The sequence below is a fragment of the Lissotriton vulgaris genome, chromosome 3_1 (genome assembly GCF_964263255.1).
Source record: "Lissotriton vulgaris chromosome 3_1, aLisVul1.2, whole genome shotgun sequence".
NCBI classification, from domain to species: Eukaryota; Metazoa; Chordata; class Amphibia; order Caudata; family Salamandridae; genus Lissotriton; species Lissotriton vulgaris.
The window spans coordinates 240,343,453-240,362,946 of record NC_141689.1 but is presented as its reverse complement, the minus strand read 5'-3'; the positions used below and the strand labels follow the sequence as shown (position 1 = coordinate 240,362,946).

General features: G+C 52.0%; 1 protein-coding gene across 1 annotated transcript in view; it reads left to right on the top strand.

Moving 5' to 3' along the window:
• The first annotated feature begins 12,562 nt into the window (after positions 1–12,562).
• The window catches only part of SKOR2 (SKI family transcriptional corepressor 2), a 79,512-nt gene continuing 72,580 nt past the window's right edge, over positions 12,563–19,494 (top strand). Inside the window, exon 1 of the mRNA XM_086960357.1 lies at positions 12,563–12,673. The gene's annotated coding sequence lies outside the window, so the exon portion shown is untranslated. The remainder of the gene's footprint in view (positions 12,674–19,494) is intronic.

Here is a 19,494-nt window from a genome sequence, read left to right as displayed (position 1 = left end):
AAAGCATATATATATATATATATATATATATATATATATATTTTACCTACTGGCAGTCGCCAGTAGGTAGTTATAGTTAGGACCTAGTTTCCATAGGAAATCCGCAACATTCTATTGGGAATAACTTTGGCGCCGGTTGATGAATCTTCGCGAATTTCTCAAAGAAGATGGCCCGCTCTGCTCCGCTCCTTTCCTGAAAGTTTTGGGGGGTTTGTCAAGTGGGGGCTGAGAAAAAAGGGAGGTCCCAAAACGTGTTTTCCCAATGTTATTTTCCTTAGGACGATTAGACACGGCTACAGCCCGAACTGCTGAACAGAATTACAAGAAATTTGGCAAAATGGTAGAGTCTGATTCGCAGATCACGCTTTTGCTCAAATGGTGTAAATCCCTCCATTAGTTCCTGAGAAAATCAAAAGAAAAACTATATATACATTTAGGAGCGTGCACCGTGCACGCACCCTGCGGGCACCGTATGAGCACCGTGAGCCTACGGTGCACGTATCGGGTGTGCGCGAGCGGAATTCTGATGTTAGACGTCTGTCAACATTCCAATCGGTCGAAACCAGGTAGTGTTGGCTGCCATTTTGTGTCTCCGAGGCAGAAGAGAGCCAAAAACAAAAGTGGATAACGTGAAAGGGGGCAGGGTAGAGACTCCCTGTGCATTCAAGTCAGAGGCTACTGAAGTCATCTGCGGCGTACCTCAAGGGTCCTCACTCAGTCCCACCCTCTTCAACGTTTACATGAGCCCCCTCGCGACCATCGCACGCCAACATAACCTCAACATCATCTCCTACGCCGACGACACTCAACTGATCCTATCACTCACCAGAGACCCTAACACAGCCAAAACCAACCTACACGAAGGAATGAAAGAAGTAGCCGAATGGATGAAGCACAGCCGTCTGAAACTGAACTCGGACAAAACAGAAGTCCTCATCTTAGGTACCTCCCCCTCCGCCTGGGACGACTCTTGGTGGCCAGAGGCTCTTGGAAAAGCACCCATCCCGACGGACCACGCACGGAACCTGGGCGTCATCCTAGATTCCTCACTCTCGATGAACAGACAAGTCAACGCCGTCTCTTCATCTTGCTTCAACATTCTTCGCATGCTCAAAAAAACATTTCGCTGGATCCCTACCGAAACTAGAAAAACAGTCACCCACGCTCTGATCACAAGCCGACTGGACTACGGAAACACCCTCTATGCCGGCACCACCGCAAAGCTCCAGAAAAAACTACAACGCATCCAGAACGCCTCAGCCAGGCTCATATTAGACATCCCGCGTAAAGAACACATCTCTGATCACCTGAAAAACCTCCACTGGCTCCCCGTCAATAAGAGAATCACTTTCCGGCTCCTAACCCACGCTCACAAAGCACTCTACGAAATCGGACCCGAATGCCTCAACACACGACTATCCTTCTACACCCCCTCCCGCCAGCTACGATCCTCCAACCAAGCCCTTGCCACTGTACCTCGCATCAACAAAACCACCATGGGAGGTAGATCCTTTTCCTACCTAGCAGCTAAAACTTGGAACTCACTTCCCACTCACCTTCGCCTTACCCAGAACCACCTAGCATTTAGAAAGCAACTCAAAACTTGGATATTCGACAAGTAACTCCCCACCCTTCTTCAAGCGCCTTGAGACCCTCTGGGTATGTAGCGCGCTATACAAATCTTTTGACTTGACTTGACTTGACTACGAGCACGGTGCACGCACCCGTACGCGCACGGTGCGCGTACGTCGACAAAAAAAAGACTAAAAAAATACCGTTAAATAACAAGCTTGAGTGTTTTAGATGTTGGTTGTCAAGTTTCTATTGGTGTGTCAATGGTTTCAAATATGGCACTTTGCCAAGCGCGAATATAATGAAGCGCGCCCTTAGGACCCGGGCCCCCCGGGCCACGCCCCCGGTCACGTGATCATGGGCGGCCGGTCGCCCAATCGGCACTCGGTCGCCCAAGTACTTCCGGGTCAGGCACACGTATGTCCGGCTGGGGTGTCAGGGGGCGGAGACCTTTGCCCTATTTAGGGTCAGGAACCGTGGCTTCTGTCTCTCTTTGCCCTCAGCCACCCCAGCTGACGACCTCGCCGGGCGACTCCTTTTTCCACCCCCTCACCATTTTACTTTAAACTTAAATTGCCCCTCGTCCCCCGACGCTCGCACCTCCCGTTGGATTGTCGAGGGAGTGTGAGGAGCTGCTTGGAGGCGGTGATCCGGAGCCCGGCGGCGAGGCTCGGCGGCTGTGAGGAGAGACGGCGGAGATCAGCGCGCTGCTGCGAAGAGAAGCCCATTGTGCCAGGTAAGGGGCCGGGAGTTCTGGGGGCCTGCTTGCAGCCGCTGATTGCGGGAGGGGGTTCGCTGGTTTTTTGTGTGCTCACTTCCGGTGGTTGGTGGCTGCCGGTGGGGCTCCTGGGGTCCGGGTTCCTTTGTGGCAGCGTGGGCGGCTCGGCGAGGGGAGACCGGGGAGCGGGGCTGGTACTTACACGGCAGGAGTCTGGGCAGGCGCGCGAGGCGGCATTGGCGAAGTTAGTTGTAGCGCTCACCTCGAGGGCACACCAGTCAGTTTCCCGCGCTAAATCGCGTTGTTGGAGCACCGGTCATCACGCAGAGAGCGATGGCCCCCAAGAAGGTTAGCCATAAACGGAAGGGGAAGGACCCCGAGATTGCGCAGTTATTAAAACTAGTACTAGCTAAGCTGGGCAAGGATCAGGAGAGCGCGAGCGATAGCGATGCCTCGCAGGATGAGCCGGAGCAGGAGAACATTAACGAGCGACCGCGCAGGGAAGGGGTGCCACCCAGGGCTGCTTTCCCCCCCCTAGTAAAGAAGCCTAGAGCCCATCAAAAACGTAAAGGGGGTGCATCACAGAAGGGGCGGAAATCTCATGGCAGGGTAGCCGAGGACGAGAGACCAGTAGGTCCCGTCCCCCCTCCGTTAGAGGAGATACCTGCTACTCCATTAGAAGATGTACTTCCTACTGCCCCCATGCCAGTCATACCAAGGGCGGACCTACCTCTAGGAGCAGGACCTGTGGGGGGAGCACCCATACCTGCAGTAACGCCAGCTGACCCCGTGGGTTCAACATTGGCAGAGATCAGGGAAGCACTGAAAGCATTGGCCCCGGGGAATCCGCACCAGGCCGTGGTGAACGTACCAACACCTCCCCCCCCCTCAACCAGTGGTGGTGGCGGCAGCAGGCACACAGGACCCGATGGCTGGGCTTTTAGCATCTGTGGCTAACCTAGTGGGACAGCTAACACCCCCGGCAGCGGGGCAGGCTCCCAGCACAGAGGCGGCAGCCCCGTGGGCACCTGGGCAGGCTGTGGAACAGGGGGCGCTGTTAGAAATCCAGAGGCAGTTAGCACTCGTAGTAGAGGCGCGGAATACAAAGCCCAGTGGGACTACAGGAGCGTCACCAGCAGTAGCAACGGTACCTGTAGGAGGTAAGGCATGCGAGGTGGCGACCAAGGGCGGGGAAGCGGGGATAGCGCCAAGGGGGGTGCACGGGAATGTGTTATCCCAACCAGGAATGTTAGCCACACATGTGTCCACGGAAATGAGAGAAAAAATCTGGAAAGGGGCATATGTTGATATATTTGCGCTCATCAGGCCTACTAGGAGGGACATGGAGTTCAGGGAGAGGGAAGGAAAAGAGGGCTCCTTCAAAGACAGGAGGCCAAGGGTGGAGGAGTCTCTCACTAATTGGCTCTTTGGCTTCCATGTGTACACGACAGTGCTGTTAGAGAAAAGGCCAGAGTTAGCGATACCATTGGTTTTCTACACGAATAAAATTGTGAAAGCGCATGCGACACATGGGGGGTCAGCATGGTTGGATTATGATAGGGAATTCCGGTGGGCTAAAGAGGAGAACCCGAGTATTGGCTGGGACCAGGTGGAAATAAATGCCTGGCTTGAGAACGTTAATGGTGGGGGGCACCACACGAAACAGCCTTTTCGGACCTCACAGGGTGGCCCAGGGGAAAAGAAAGGAGCTTGCTGGGCATTCAATAGAAAGTCATGCAATTATCCCGCAGGGCAGTGCAAATTCAGACATGCCTGCTCCTATTGTAGTCACTCCTCGCATCCAGAGTCTAAATGTAATAAGAAGTTCAAAGAGCGCGGGGGGCTGGGAACAAGGAGCACAAGCCTCCTCAGCAATAGGCTTCCTTCTCCTGTAGACCTAGGGAAATTGATTTATTGGCTCAATCAGTACCCAGATAGGGCAGCAGCCAAGGTTTTGTTTGATGGTTTTTCTGTAGGTTTCCGCATTCCCGCCCTAGGCGTTCCTCCTGTTGACCAATGCAACAATCTCATGTCAGCTAGAATGCACCCAACAGTAGTAGCAGCAAAGGTAGAGAAGGAAGTGGCCTTGGGTAGGGTCGCTGGCCCTTTCCCCGCTCCTCCACTGGCAGGTTATGTTTGTTCCCCCCTAGGAGTAGTGCCTAAGAATGATCCTGGGCAGTTTAGGATGATACACAACCTCTCAGCTCCTAAAGGTTTCTCTGTGAATGACTGCATTGACCCAGCTTTGTGTTCTGTGACTTACTCATCTTTTGATGCCGCTGTGCAGCTGGTGAGGGAACTAGGGCGGGGGGCGATGTTAGCAAAAACTGATATTGAATCTGCCTTCCGTCTGTTGCCAGTGCATCCCGAGGATTACAAACTACTGGGTTTCCAGTTTCAGCAGCAATTCTACTTTGATAAGTGCATGCCCATGGGTTGTGCGGTGTCTTGCAAGTATTTTGAGACCTTTAGTTCCATGCTGCAATGGGTTTTTTCGCACAGGACAGGTTGTGTCAATGTGGTGCATTACCTAGCCGATTTCATGGTGATGGGTCCGGCAGAGTCAGGGGAGTGCGCCAGAGCGCTCAATGAACTGGTGTCGATGTTTCGGGAGTTCGGGGTCCCCCTGGCCCCGGAAAAAACAGTGGGCCCGGCCACGTGCATGTCCTTTCTGGGGATAGAAATTGACACGGTGGCGGGGGAGTGCAGGCTGCCTTTGGACAAAGTTCAGGCCTTTTCCCGAGCGATTGACGCCACTCTGGCGGGACCTAAGGTTACTCTTCACCAGCTCCAGGTACTTGTTGGCCAGCTCAATTTTGCCCTAAGAATCATCCCCATGGGGCGCCCTTTCTCTAGATCCATAGCCAGGTCAATGGGGGGGTTAACGCACAAACACCACCGTGTTCAGCTGAGGGCAGAGGTGAAAGAGGATCTTAGGGTTTGGCGCAGTTTCCTCAGCGATTTCAATGGTAGGGTGGTGTGGCCAGCCCCTCCGGTGTCCAGCTCGGAACTCGGCCTGTTTACTGATTCGGCCGGCAGCATCGGTTTTGGGGCCATTTTAGGTCCTTCCTGGTGTGGGGCAGAGTGGCCAGCAGAGTGGCACAGGACAGGCCTGACAAAAAACATAGCATTCCTGGAACTCTTTCCTATAGTTGTAGCTGTGAAAATTTGGGCCGACCGCTTCAGAGACAGGGCAGTGGTATTCTGGTCTGACAACATGGCTGTGGTGGAAGCTATTAACAGGCAGGGGGCCTCCTGTGTGCATGTGTTGAGACTGTTGAAACAACTGGTGTTGGTATGCTTGAAGCTGAACTTGACTTTCAAGGCGGCGCATATACCGGGAGTTGACAACAATGCTGCTGGTGCTTTGTCTCGTTCCAAGTTGCAGGAATTCCGGAGGTTCCACCCGCAGGCAGAGGAGCGAATGACAGAGTTCCCACCATCACTGTGGACAATTGGTGCCCCGCATTAGCGGGGCTGGTAGGTGCTTCCCTGAACGATCGCACCAGGAAATCTTACCAAAGGCATTTTAATTCCTACAGGTCGTTTGTGGATGAGGCTGGGTTGCCTCAATTGTTTGCTCCAGATGCTATTCATGGGTACCTACAGACGTTAAGGGATCAGGGCAGGGCTGTCTCTTTCGTTAAGGCTAACTTGTCAGCAATAGGCTTCTTTGCAAAACTGGCAGGGGTACGAGACCCGGGTTGCTCTTTTTTAGTCAGGAAAGCTGTGGCGGGCTGGGCTAGACTAGAGGGACCTAGGCGGGATTCTCGTAGGCCTTTGAACATCCCGACCTTATGTGCTATGGTGGACCTTTTGCCTTTGGTTTGTGATTCCCCCTTCGAAGGCATCCTGCTGGGGGCGGCCTTCACTCTAACCTTTTATGGGGCATTCCGTCTGGGTGAAGTGGTGGGGTCCTCAAGAGTTGACCAGGAAGGGGGCCTCCAACATAGGGACATTTGCCTGTCTTCAAGTAGTTTGGCAGTGACTTTAAGGAGATCTAAGACCGACCAATTGGGCAAAGGGGTCACCATTCGGCTGGGTCCTGCGCCAGGGGTTTCGGCCTGCCCGGTAACCCGGATGAGAGCGTATCTGGCCCTGCGCCCAGTTGGGAGCGGGCAGGCCTTGTTTGTTCATGAGAACGGGGACTGTTTGTCCCAGTTTCAGTTTAAGGCGGTCCTGGGACTGGTGCTAGCGCGATTAGGTCTGGGAGATGCAGGATACTCGTCTCATTCATTTAGGATTGGCGCAGCTACCTTGGCCGCAGGGGCGGGCCTGCAGAGCGATGCGATTAAAAGGGTGGGGCGCTGGTCGTCCGATTGCTATCGCAGATATGTGAGGCCTGAATTGTTGTGATGATGGATCGATGATTGACTGTGACTTGTGCCTGACTTTTCCATTTCTCTCCTCTAACTTAGTATGCCCGCGAAGCTGGTGTGGGTGTTGGGGCACTCGTTCGTGCGTCGCGCTATGGTGCGTTTACATCAACGGCGAGTGGTGAAACCGGCAGACTTGGGCGGGACGGAATTCCTGTGGCGAGGCGTCGGGGGCATGCGAATTCGTCACCTGAGGCGGCTCTTGGAGGAGTTAAGAGATCAAGAAGGGCACAAGTCCCCAGACTGGATTATCATTCACTTGGGAGGAAATGATATGGTCGATCGTGGTCGCTTAGCAGTCAAAGAGGCGTTGTTGACAGAGTTTGCGTGGTTGGGAAAAATCTTCCCATCGGCCAGGATTGCTTGGTCAGGGATGATACCGCGCAGGACATGGGGCCCGGGAGTTCGAACAAGGTCCTTGAATGTGTCAGTAAGACGACTCAACGGGGAGATGGCAAGGTTGTGCTCAGTGAAGGGCCGCTTGTGTCATATTCCACACCGGATGATCTCGGGAGAGGCTATGTACCACAACGACGGAGTGCATTTGTCGGACTTGGGCACAGACACATGGATAAAAGGACTTTGGTCATTTATACAGAGCGCTAAAGGGGGAGGGTGGCAGACCTGAGGGCCTTGGCCACCCTTGTGGCGGAAGAGAGACCTGCGATCAGTGACATTGACTAACACAAGGGACTGCCTTACGTACTCCATAGGCCAGCACTGAGGGGGGAGACGGTAAGCTCTTCGCTGGGAAGATGTGACCACCGGCTGGGGAGGCTAGGGCGACAGATCACGAGCCTCCTGGGTCCCTGGGCAGTCTGGTGGTCGGGGAGTGGGCCCTGGAATTGGCGGACAAGGATCAGAGGGTGGGGCCCACTTCTCTTTGACGCAGGTGAGGTGCACCTGGCGTTGTAGGCTCAGTGCGAGATGCGAGCCATAAGGCCCCTTGGTGCTGGGGGGCGATGAGATAATTTTGCATTTATGATTTTGCAGTTATGAAGATGAATATTAAAAGTGTCTGTGATGATGATTATGCATGTTACTTTGCTTTTGTCATGTTTATGATATGTTGAAATTAAACATGGCCTTTTTTATAACCCACTCAATGCTTTAAGGATTCAATTGTGGGTTGGTGTGTCAACTAGGGGGGGCGGGCCATGCTGGGGGGATCCGGGTCCTATCTATTTTACAGTGAGTGATGAAAGATTATACTAGTGTGTGATGAGGTGTATTTGATTGTCACATGGATCATGTCATCAGTGATGTCATCAGTGATGTCATTTGAGATGTCATCAGTGATGTCATCAGTGATGTCACCGACCATGTCATGATGGATGTTATATGTGACATCATCAGCAGTGGATTGCGGACGCGCGAGTTGTAGTGAGTACAACTAACTATAAGGGGGGGACTTCAATTAATATATATATATGTATGTATATATATATATATATATATATATATATATAGCAAGCAGTAACATTCAAGTACATTCAATAATATGATTATGTTATCACACCAGTGTGATACATGTCACCCAAATGGCCGGTACCCTAAACTGGCATTTCGCTTTCAGTTTCTTTGAAAGGTTTCAAAATGTACTGCTCCCAGTTTATCAGGAGTGGGCACCTTGAAACCATGGAAGAGCCATACCTGTGTGGCAGCCCCAAGCCTAGGAGACCTAGGTCAACACGGATGTGCAATGACACCTTGGAGGGAATGTGCCCTTATGTACCGGACACTGGAGGGAATTACCATGTTCAGTGGTGGGGGGATGAATGCTACAGATCTCACCAGCTTCTCATTCAGAGGTTCGACTATATGAAAGGAATCCGTGGGAAGTGTGATCGAGAGAAGGGGGGTTCCCCTTCTGTCTTGTACTCACATACTGCGAACTGGCAAAAAGTTGTTGGTTAGAGCCCAGATGTGCCAACGCATATGTGCCAACGTTGGAGCGGGTAATAAGAAAGCTTGGTGGGCAAGCGGGTGCCTCCCTGACTCCTGCGAGGACCGTGAATGCTAGATGTTCAAATCACGTCTGGTAGCTCAGCCTTTCACCATTTTCGAAACCGATAAAATGCTTAACACAAAATCGGTGATGGTACCGCCAGCAAATACACGGCTTCGAGTAGGGTCATGAATGCACCGTTTACGTTTTTACGGCAGCTTGGTGACGTAGCATTTCTACTTGATGTCAGGAGCTTAGTTTAGTACGAAAAGAGTGAGGGTGATAATAGCCGGTAAAACTGAGAGAACCAACTTTGCGTTTTCTGCAAACGCGTCACAACAAAATGGGGTCGGGGAGCTGAGCGCTGCAGTGGCCTCAGCGAAATGATAACCTCTTCCGTCCACACACATACAATGTGAAGAGGGGCCCACAGTCGTCCATTTCTCACAGATATTAATTGACCCGGGCTGAACGGAGGCCCCATGAATGGTTGGGGCCCCTGAAGGGCGTGGGCCTCCACTGCACCGCGGGGGCTGCCGTAGCCCCGTTACGCTCGTGGGGCGCTCGCTGTCCCTCTGTCCAACTGTGAGAGCGGTCAAAACAATCTGCGTCTCTAAATGCGACGGGGTTCCCCATCAGGCTCGAGTCCGCGTAAATGTCAAGTCTGTTGACAGTACTTAATTCCTCGCCCCTCCCCCAACAAACCCCCGAGTGTCATATTTTAACGCCTCCAGTTTTGGCCGACAAGAAACTGTCGGTAACCACTTTGTCCAGGATCACACCAGTTCTCGGTGATGACGCCGGGAGTGGATCTGGTCCGGGCTGGTACGCTGCAAAAATAAAGTAGCCAGGGGGCGTTTTCTCCCCTCCTGTGCACGTGTTTTGCCTGCGATGGGCTCTGCTCTGGGCGGTGGGGGCTGGGCGGACGCGCCGACTGAAATGCTAGCGGATGCAGGAGCCCCCTCCGCGAGCACGAGCCCTGGGGGGGGCAGCAGCCGCCCCGACGGGCGCGTGTGTAATGCAACTGCACACTCCCATTCAAGCCAGCTAAAGGCTGCTCTCTTAATGAATTACTAATGACTTCAAATTGGACAGCAGGCTTAATTAAAGCGTACAGGCGATGTGTTTACCACAGTGTAATTGAACTCATTAGGACGACGCTTTTGTTTTTTAAGCTGCCTGCTCTTTCTCCCCCCTCCCCTCGATCACATCATCGCTGGGAACGTGTTCATTAATAAAGGGAGGCGGGAAGGGTGGGGGCACGATGTGTAAACCGACTGACAGCGAAGAAAACACTGCTCGTTGGGTTAAAAAAAACAACGTGATACGCACGTCACGGCTGCTAATTGCTCGCGTAGCAAACAAAACCACGTGTTTCTGCCTCGGAGGGGAACTTGTGACCAAGTGGGTGGAGGTGTTTGGGGGCGGTAGAGGAAGAGGAAGGGGGGGACAAGTAAACTTACATCGGGAACTGGGAGAGGTATATAGTAAAAATAATAAGAAGAAAACAAAACAAAAGAACACGAGAAGGTGGACAAGAGTGAGGACGAGAGCAAAAAGAAGTATTGAAATAACAATGGGAACACGAACTTTAAGAAATAGAAGACGGAAATACACATAAACAGGTGGAAAGGAAGAGAGAAGGGAAAGAAGGAGCAGAAGAAAATGTGTTAGCGAAGAGGAACTAGAAGAGAATTAAGAAAACTGGTGAAGAATGAGAAAAATAAGGAAGGGTAGGAGGAAGCAGGAGAGACGAAGAGAACAAAAAAGAAAAGAAAAAAGAGGAGACGGGAAGGTAATATAAAGAGAAGTAAGGGAACGAGAAGAAGAACAAAAAGAAGAAAGAGATTAGGGATGTGAGGAGATTGGGTGTAGAAAACAGAGGAGGAAAAGATATAAAAGAAGGAAAAGAAGGAAGGGGAGGGGGAAATGAGGAGGAGGCGACGAAGAATACTTCGGAGAGTGAATAGGAGGCCGAGAAGGAGGAGGAGCAGAAAGAAGAGAAGACAATGGAAAGAGGAGGAGGGGCGGTGAGAAGAAGGATCGAAGGAGGGGAATGGGAAGGGGCAGCAGAAAGACTAAGAGGGAAAAAGAAAGAGGAAAAAGAACAGCACGAACTTTACTTTTACTTTTATTTCATTTGTATAGGGCATAAATCACCTGTAGGTCTCAGAGCGCGTGCAGAGAAAGTCCTACAGAAAACCAGAGCAGGCCATAGACAAGAGCTAGAAGAGCCATGTTTTTAACTGTCTGCGGAATCTCAGATAGTCAGGTTCCAACCTAATCTGGAGGGGTAGAGAACTAGCAGAACTGCAGAAGAAATTGGGGTGGAGAAGGGGAAGAAAGAAGGTGGGACATCGAGGAGAACAATAGAGAAGGAAGAACTAATCCAGGAAAAGGAGGAAAGCTGGGGACGTAGCAGGCCCATATGCAGGGCACCCGAGAGCGAACTGTCCTTCGAGCTTCACCAGGGGGGCCATTAGCCCAGCGTATCACGTGACTGCTCCTCCCCGCGCTACTGCCTCCGCCTGTTTTGTAGCTGCGCTTCTAAGCACTGCTTGTCAAAGCTTTGGCGGAGCACATCAAAGCTCACAGAAGACACTTTGAAACGAGGCACTAGAAGTGAGAGACGTGGAACTTCTCGCGCGTCATGTCTGTTCTAAGGGTGATTTTGGGGAGCCCCAGGCGGCTTCACACAGAAGAAAGGGCAGGAGAGACAAGGTGCACTTCATATACGGGGTGCAGACAAACGAAGGGAGACCTGGTCTATTGGCAACGTTTGGGGTTTGGAAAGAAGAGATTGAACCTGGACCACAGCTTTATCCCTTTGCCAACTTGTGTTTTCCCGGGCAAGTCACTCTATCTCGCTCTGTCCCTATGCCTTTAGCTTAAACGGTTAGACAGTATCGACGAAACACTGCAGAGCGTGCGTGGCCACATGCAGGCTGAATTGACACTCCCATGCCAGTTCACGTGGCTCTGGGGTGGCAGGGGAGGACTGGGCGAATGAATGGAAGATCGCTGAAAATAAACGAATGAATGCATGGACGAATGAACGCGCAGGTGACTGCACGAATAAAGAATTAGGTAAATGAACACATTAATGGGTGGTCGGATGGTAGATGGGAGTGGGCGGACGAACGCATTATTAAATGAATGAACCGGAGAGCGCGGGTATCTTTACTACAGATGAATGTCCGACTGTTTAGAGCTCTTATTTGGAACTCTTTGGCACGTGGAAAGTGCGCGCCACGAGTTTGCCGCAGTAGGGGGCAGTGCACGCGCCCCTGTCTGGGGCGTGCACCGGGGCAGCGTCTCCAGCGAGTTACCAAAGGTTTGAAAAACACACACCGCATGTTAGTGAGGGCCGTGTGGGTGGGTGGCTGGTAGGACAAGCCGGGGTAGAGCCGAGTGACTATGTGGGAGTTAGATCCAGTCTGGCTGGGGGCAGGTGGGCGCGTGGTGGGTGGGCCAGGTGGGCGCGTGGTGGGTGGGACAGGCCTGGAGAGGGGGAGCCGAGCACATGCGTGAGAGCTGGGTAAAAGTAGGCTGTAGCAAGATATGCGCATGCTGGGTGAAATGGGTTGGGGTGGCAACAGTGTCTGACTGTGGGCAGGTGGGCGTGTGATGGGTGGGCAGGGTGGGAGGGGCAGTAAGCTCGCATGGGTTCTGAGTGAGGGAAGGGTCAGGTCCGACAGTGTCTGAGATGGGTGGGGCGCCAGCTCTGCCCCTTCCTTTCACCTTTCTCTCTCACGGGAAGCCAAGCACCGAACGTGACAAGAGTCCGTGCTGCATTACCACCTCTGGCAAGTAGTAGGCGCCCAAGATCACACATGTACAAAAAAAGGGGAGGAGAAAAAATGAGCGAGAAAGAGGAGCTGAAGATAAAATGAAACGGATCCCGGCTTAGGCAACCCGGCTGGGGAGGGAGCAGAGCTCTGACACGGCTCTGGAGTGGGGGCACAGATCCTAGCGCCCCACCGGCGGCCGCACACTGGCCTGATGTCGACCTGAGGACGCGCATGTCCGGGGTTTCCTTAGAGTCTTCCGGCTGCACAGGTATGTCTTCTGTACTCCTCGCCCCTGTAGCGGTCTGGCCCCACCCACACTGCCACGCATCCCTAATTGGCTTGACTGATGGCCCCGCTCAGGTGCGGCTTTAATTGAGTCTGCTTCGGAGCTGCGCCCCCTGACCCCGCGCATTGGAGGAGGCGAGGCTCATTGGCTGGCGCTGATGGATCGCTCCGGGTGGGAAACTCTGATTGACGCAATTAATGTCTGATTACTGGGTTCCCACCTGGTGCCGACTTTCTAACTTTCTGTTGGTTCCCAGAGCTGCGCTGACCACCCGGGACAGCCCGACCCTCTTCACAGAAGAGGGATTGCATGCAGAATTCCTTATATAACTATACGTCTAGAGGGGGGGGGGGGGTGTATGTTTAGCCCCTATGCAAACCACCCCACTAAAGATTTAATGTATGCATCAACCCCTATGCAATCCTATGCCTAAAGAAATGAATATACAGAGATTCCGGATGTACACCACGGCATAGAGGAATTTGTACACCACTGCATACAGGAATTAATACATCGTAAATTCTTATGCAATCTGCTGCATACAGGGGAATGTATGGGTAACCCTTATGCATGTATAGAAGAAGGATATATGGCGAACTCCTGTATAATCTGTAGCATAAATGAGAGGATGTATTACGAACCCTCAAAAGTCTCTGTTTAAAATAGTGAATATATTGCTATTTAACACTTGTGAAGTTGGGGACCCCCTGCTGTCTTCTGTATAGCGGACGGAATATATGTGGAAACGCCTGTGAAATCACACGCCTAAAAGAGGGAATGTATGGAAAGCCCTGATGCGAACCGCTGTACGGAGGAATTGATGTATGCAGGAACCCCTATGAAATTATATGTCGTGTGGGGGGAATGTATGGAGGGCCCTAAGGCAATATATAGTCAGACAGAGAGAGAGAGAGAGAGACAGAGAGAGACAGAGAGAGAGAGAGAGAGAGAATTCGTGCATCTATCTCGCGAGTATGGCAAACTCTTATGCAATCCGCTGCACAGAGGGGGACACATGGGCGACCCTTATGGCTGTGTAGAAGAATACACGGCGAACCTGTGTAATCAAAAGTAACCTGTAGCCTAAACGAGCGAACGTATTGCGATCCCTCAAAACCTCTGCGTGGAAAAGTGAAGATATTGTTTTTTGGCAGTTTCATAGAACACCCTGCAGCCCTGTGTGCAGCTGCGCGAATGCCCGGGGGGATCCACGCAGACCTCCGGCTTCAGCCAGAGTGACGTACGTGTTAGTGAAGCTATTACTACCACGCGCGCAACAATTCTCGTCATTTTTATTCATAGTAACAACGATACTGAGTTTCAATAGCGGGCTTAGCAAAGCTGACTGTAAGAGTATTCTAGTGGTGGTGAAAGTAGTTTTGGTACAATTGTTTTTATAATTATAATAAAATACATTTTTTATTATTATGTTAAATTATTTCCAATGTTATTATTTTGTTGCGGTTAGGAGTAGTAATAGCTGTAGTATGGTTACCGCTGTAAAAGTCATTTTACACAGCGCTTTCGTCAGCGGAGGGCCCTCCCTGCTCGTCTGTTCACAAGATATTGTGCACACAGAGTTAACACTGGCCTGGGAATTAAGGCCTATACGAAGAGGTATTTTAAAAAACGGCCGTCGGCCCCCGTGTCTGTGAATGCTACACTCGTGATTCGTGTGGACGCGGCAGAGGTGGCAGGGCCTGGGCCCAGGGCTGACTTCATGGCGATTAAACTAGGCGGCAAACACTCGTCCGTTCCAGCTAGTGCGCGTTGTTTAAAGTGCGTGAGTGCAAGACGTCTGTCTGTGCTTTAGGTGCGTGCAGGTTGTGTGTGGGGGGGTTGATGCATCTTCAGGAGAATATCGGCGCTTTGTTTTTTTCTACTGATGTGCAAGCTGTGAAGGGGAGGTGTCACCCAGACAACCTGCTGTCCTTCAGCACCACAGCCCGTCTCTGCTGTCCTTCAGCACCTCAGCCCCTCTGCTGTCCTCCAGTACCACGGCCCCTTTGCTGTCCTCCAGTATCACAGCCCATCTGCTGTCCTTCAGCACCACAGCCCATCCGCTGTCCTTCAGCACCACAGCTCCTCTGCTATTTCAGCACCACAGCCCGTCTGCTGTTATTTTAGCACCACAGCCCTTCTGTGTTGTCCTTCAGCACCACTGCCCCTCTGCTGTACTCCAGTACCACGGCCCCTTTGCTGTCCTTCAGCACCACAGCCCGTCTCTGCTGTCCTTCAGCACCACCGCCCGTCTCTGCTGTCCTTCAGCACTACAGCCCGTTTGCTGTTATTTCAGCACCACAGCCCCTCTGCTGTCTTTCAGCACCACAGCTCCTCTGCTATTTCAGCACCACAGCCCGTCTCTGCTGTCCTTCAGCACCACAGCCCCTCTGCTGTCCTTCAGCACTACAGCCCGTTTGCTGCTATTTCAGCACCACAGCCCCTCTGCTGTCCTTCAGCGCCACAGCCCTTCTCAGCTGTCCTTCAGCACCACAGCGCCTCTGCTGTCCTCCAGTGCCACTGCCCCTCTGCTGTCCTCCAGTACCACAGCCCCTCTGTTGTCCTTCAGCACCACAGCCCGTCTCTGCTGTCCTTCAGCACTACAGCCCCTCTGCTGTCCTTCAGCACCACAGCCCGCCTGCTGTTATTTCAGCACCACAGCCCCTCTGCTGTCCTTCAGCACCACAGCCCGCCTGCTGTTATTTCAGCACCACAGCCCCTCAGCTGTCCTTCAGCACCACAGCCCCTCTGCTGTCCTTCAGCACCACAGCCCGTCTGCTGTTATTTCAGCACCACAGCCCCTCTGCTGTCATTCAGCACCACGGCCCTTCTGTGCTGTCCTTCAGCACCACAGCCCCTCTGCTGTCCTTCAGTACCACAGCCCCTCTGCTGTCATTCAGTGCCACGGCCCCTCTGCTGTCCTTCAGCACCACAGCCCGTCTGCTGTTATTTCAGCACCACAGCCCCTCTGCTGTCCTCCAGTACCACAGCCCTCTGCTGTTCTTCAGCACCACAGCCCCTCTGCTGTCATTCAGCACCACAGCCCGTCTCTGCTGTCCTTCAGTACCACAGCCCCTCTGCTGTCCTTCAGCACCACAGCCCGTCTCTGCTGTCCTTCAGTACCACAGCCCATCTCTGCTGTCCTTCAGCACCACGGCCCGTCTCTGCTGTCCTTCAGTACCACAGCCCGTCTCTGCTGTCCTTCGGTACCACAGCCCGTCTCTGCTGTTATGTCTGCACTTCAGTCCCCTCCCATCCTTCGGCTCCACATGTCTGCTGTCATTCAGCACAACAGTCACTTCTTGGGTCTGTGCATTCCCTCTTAGATACCCCCTCCCCACCTACAATTGTGTGGTCTGTCCAGCACAGCCGCCTTCTCGTCCCATGTCCCGTCACTGCCCGCGGCCCCCATTTCATTTCAGACCCTCCCTGCAGCTGCCTCATTCCTCCAGCCCCCGCTGCGGCTCCTCACCACCCACTGCACTTTCAGCTACACGCAGTGTTAGCGGCCGCCTCGGAAGGATGAAAGGAGGAGTCGACCATCCTGAAATGCATCTGCTGTGACGATCCACGCGGCACGGGAGCTTCAGCAAATTCTAGGCCCCAAGTTTTTCTCTCCGTGCACTGAAGACTAACGTGGGTATGTTCAGGGGAATGGGGGTTTGTGTGGAATGCATATCTGAGCACTTGACAAGGACACGGCTGCTCAGGACCACCAAAGCCACACAGTCCACGTGTGACACGTGATTCAACTCTAAAAGTGAGGACAAGTGCTGGATGATCAACATCTGGAATGCTTACAAAAAGTGCATGAAAGAGAAGGGCGGGCTGGGGCCGCCGCATCTGAAGGTCTCAGAGGTAGACTCGGCGCGGTGCATCCCCTCTGACTGGGGTTGGCGCACGCGCACTCCATAGGGTGGGAAGAGCCTTCGCCCCTCCGTTTCCAAACTTGGAGGCTCATCGTGGTGTGGGGAGAGGGTGAGGGGGTGGGGGGTCCCTCGGCGAGAGCAGCAACCGAAAAGTGGGTCTGTTTCCCTGGATTTCCTTCCCAACCCCCATTGGCCTGTCACAAACTGCGGACGTCGAACTTTCAAAACTTCAAAAGGTGAAATGTTCTGAATGCAGGACACTTACGTCGAACTAAGAGAAGATATTAAGATATTAACGTACAATATTTGAAATACGCATCTTACACCGTTCGGGTGTTAAAAGATGTCCCTGGGCTCCTAAAACCTTACTTCCACGTGCGAACTTCGTGTACTTGAAAACTAAAAACACTTGTAGTCCGCACAATGACGACATCTGAGCGCATGGAGGGGGGCGAAATACTGAGGGTGGGAGTCACAGGCCTGAAACTCACCGGAGGTGTGTCTCTGCAGCCTCGCTTCAGCCTCCTCGGACCCTCGGCCAGACAAGAGGTGAACCGGCCCAGGTCTGCGCTAATACAGGCGGGCTTTTCACACCCCTCTCCTGGGTGTCGCCCCTCCTGCGAAGAATGTGTGTGTGTTTTTACTGGGGAAACTAACATCTATAAACAGAGGCGTGTTGTAAAGTGCAATGCTGGAGTGGATTTGGGCTCAGGGAAAGTTGAAAAAATCAACACAATTAAAAAGGTGTGAGCCTGCTTTGTCTAAAAGTGGCTGTGCGTTTATGTCTGTACTAAAGCGCCTTGGAGAACCCTAACGGCGACACGCAGAGCTTTAAAACAATAAGGCATTCAAAAATAGAGAAATAACATAATACAAGATTCAGACCACTAACTGGAAGCGGTTAAATGTATTTTTTAAATGAGATGTGCGCTGTAACGCCACATGCCAATGCATAGTGTGATCCTTGGCAGGTGTACTGAGGCACTGACAATGACGCACAGTGACAGTGGTGGGCGCATCGGCAGCTGAAATAAGAACAGCTTCTCCACCTCATGTTCCTTGTCTTTCACTATGCACTACCTCACTGAGCAGGAAATTACGCAAACAGGTCATTAATAATGGAAGGCGGCCCTGTAATAAAATACTTGTGCACGGCTAGTAGCAGCAGGCGTGTGCAGAGCACACTGAAGACTGCGGCTTTTCCACATAATAATCCCTACAACGCCTTGTGTGTCTGAAACAACATGTAAAGTGTGTGTGCTCCACCGCAGTGCCACGAAGTGCACAGAGTTCACCGAGGCGCATCCCGTGCAGACATCAACAGGAGCTGTAAGGCGGTGTTAGCTGTAAATAAGCGCCTTCCCTGGTTGTAATAACGGCCCCGCAGCAATAACAACGCAGTGGGCGGTCATTGGCGGCGATAAATGCATCGTTATTACATAAAGTGGCAGCTTCTCGAATTCTATTACAACAAAAGAGTCCATTAAATTATATAATGAAATAACGACGTATTTTAATTATGTTAATTGTTGTCTTTTTCATCCCAGTGAGGTAATTACGATGCTTTATGCGGTCGCCCAGGCGCTAGCACACTTCTAAAATGCATTTTTGTGGTTTTATGTGTTTTCTTTTTTCCGTTGGTTTTTTTTCTCGTTTTTTCTGTTAGTCAATAGAGTAATTCGAACATTTCGATTCGCTCTAATATCAACACCTGTTGGCAATAGTGTTTGTCAGTAATTTCTTCTCTTATTATTTTCTCCCCATTCACACATATTTTTCTTTTGAGGGCGGGTATTACATTTTCTTTACCTCTTATATTGTGACTGTAACCTCTACTAATAAAATATTCTGAAGAAAATGTTGAAACTGTGCTCTCCTACTTCTTAGTTTTATCAGTTTAGTGTTTTATATATTAATACACGCATTAAAGTCTAAATTTGGAACATGAACTCGGGACACTGCCCGCATTACCGGCATTTTCATGAGCAGCTAGACGGGGCTCATTCAGAAATCTTCTGCTTACAGTTAAGTGGTTACATGATGTCGAATTAGCGCGTGTCCCCGCCTGACCCTCGAATAACAGGAAACGGAAATACAACGAATGTCCCGAGAACAAGGGGCGTGTTTTAAGAAATCAGTAAGAAGGGGTGGCTTTACATAATAAATGGGAACACCAATTTTTAGCACACTCGCTGATCCGCCCCCTCCAGTATAAAGCACGTGGTATCTTCCGAGTGGGGCCCCGGATAGGAAAAGAGAGACTGCTGCTGTGCTGTCAGTTTGGGTGGGGTGAGGGGAGAGACCACTGGCAAGGCAAAGGAGGGGAGGCGGGGATTTTAGTCAAGTCTGCGAGCCGCTCTTCCCTGAACTGTGACCCGGGTTCTCACAGCGCGGTTGTAAGTAGCACCCCCTCCCCTACAGGCCGCCTCTGAAGAATCCCGTGCCCCAGTGCTTGAAATGGAAAAACAGAAGTGCAGGTACTCTGTAGCAGAGTACCTGCTTGTTTCTGAGAAATGCTGGTACTCTCCAATTAAAAGTTTAGCCTTTCTCTTGAGAAGTACCGGTACTCTCCCTCCCAAAATAAAAAAGTGCCAGTACTCCGTACCGGACAGTACCGGCCCATTTAAAGCACTACCGCGCCCCCCAACCGCCTCTAATCAACCTATGGTCCATACAACTCACGCCCCTACGATTCTCTACTCTGTTTCCCGTGTCCTCTGCAGCCCCCCCTCGACGCTTCCTCTACTGGACTCCACAGTCTCCATCGCCCTCCGGGGTCCTCCTCCAGCCCCCACAGCCCCTGTCCCTACGCTGCCTCCCCAGCCCCTACAGTCGCACACGCGGCCTCCCCTGGCCTCCTCCGTCCTCTGCTACTAATCTCCCTACACAATACCTCTCCATGGCTCCACAGCCGCGTCCCCCCCCCACCCCAAA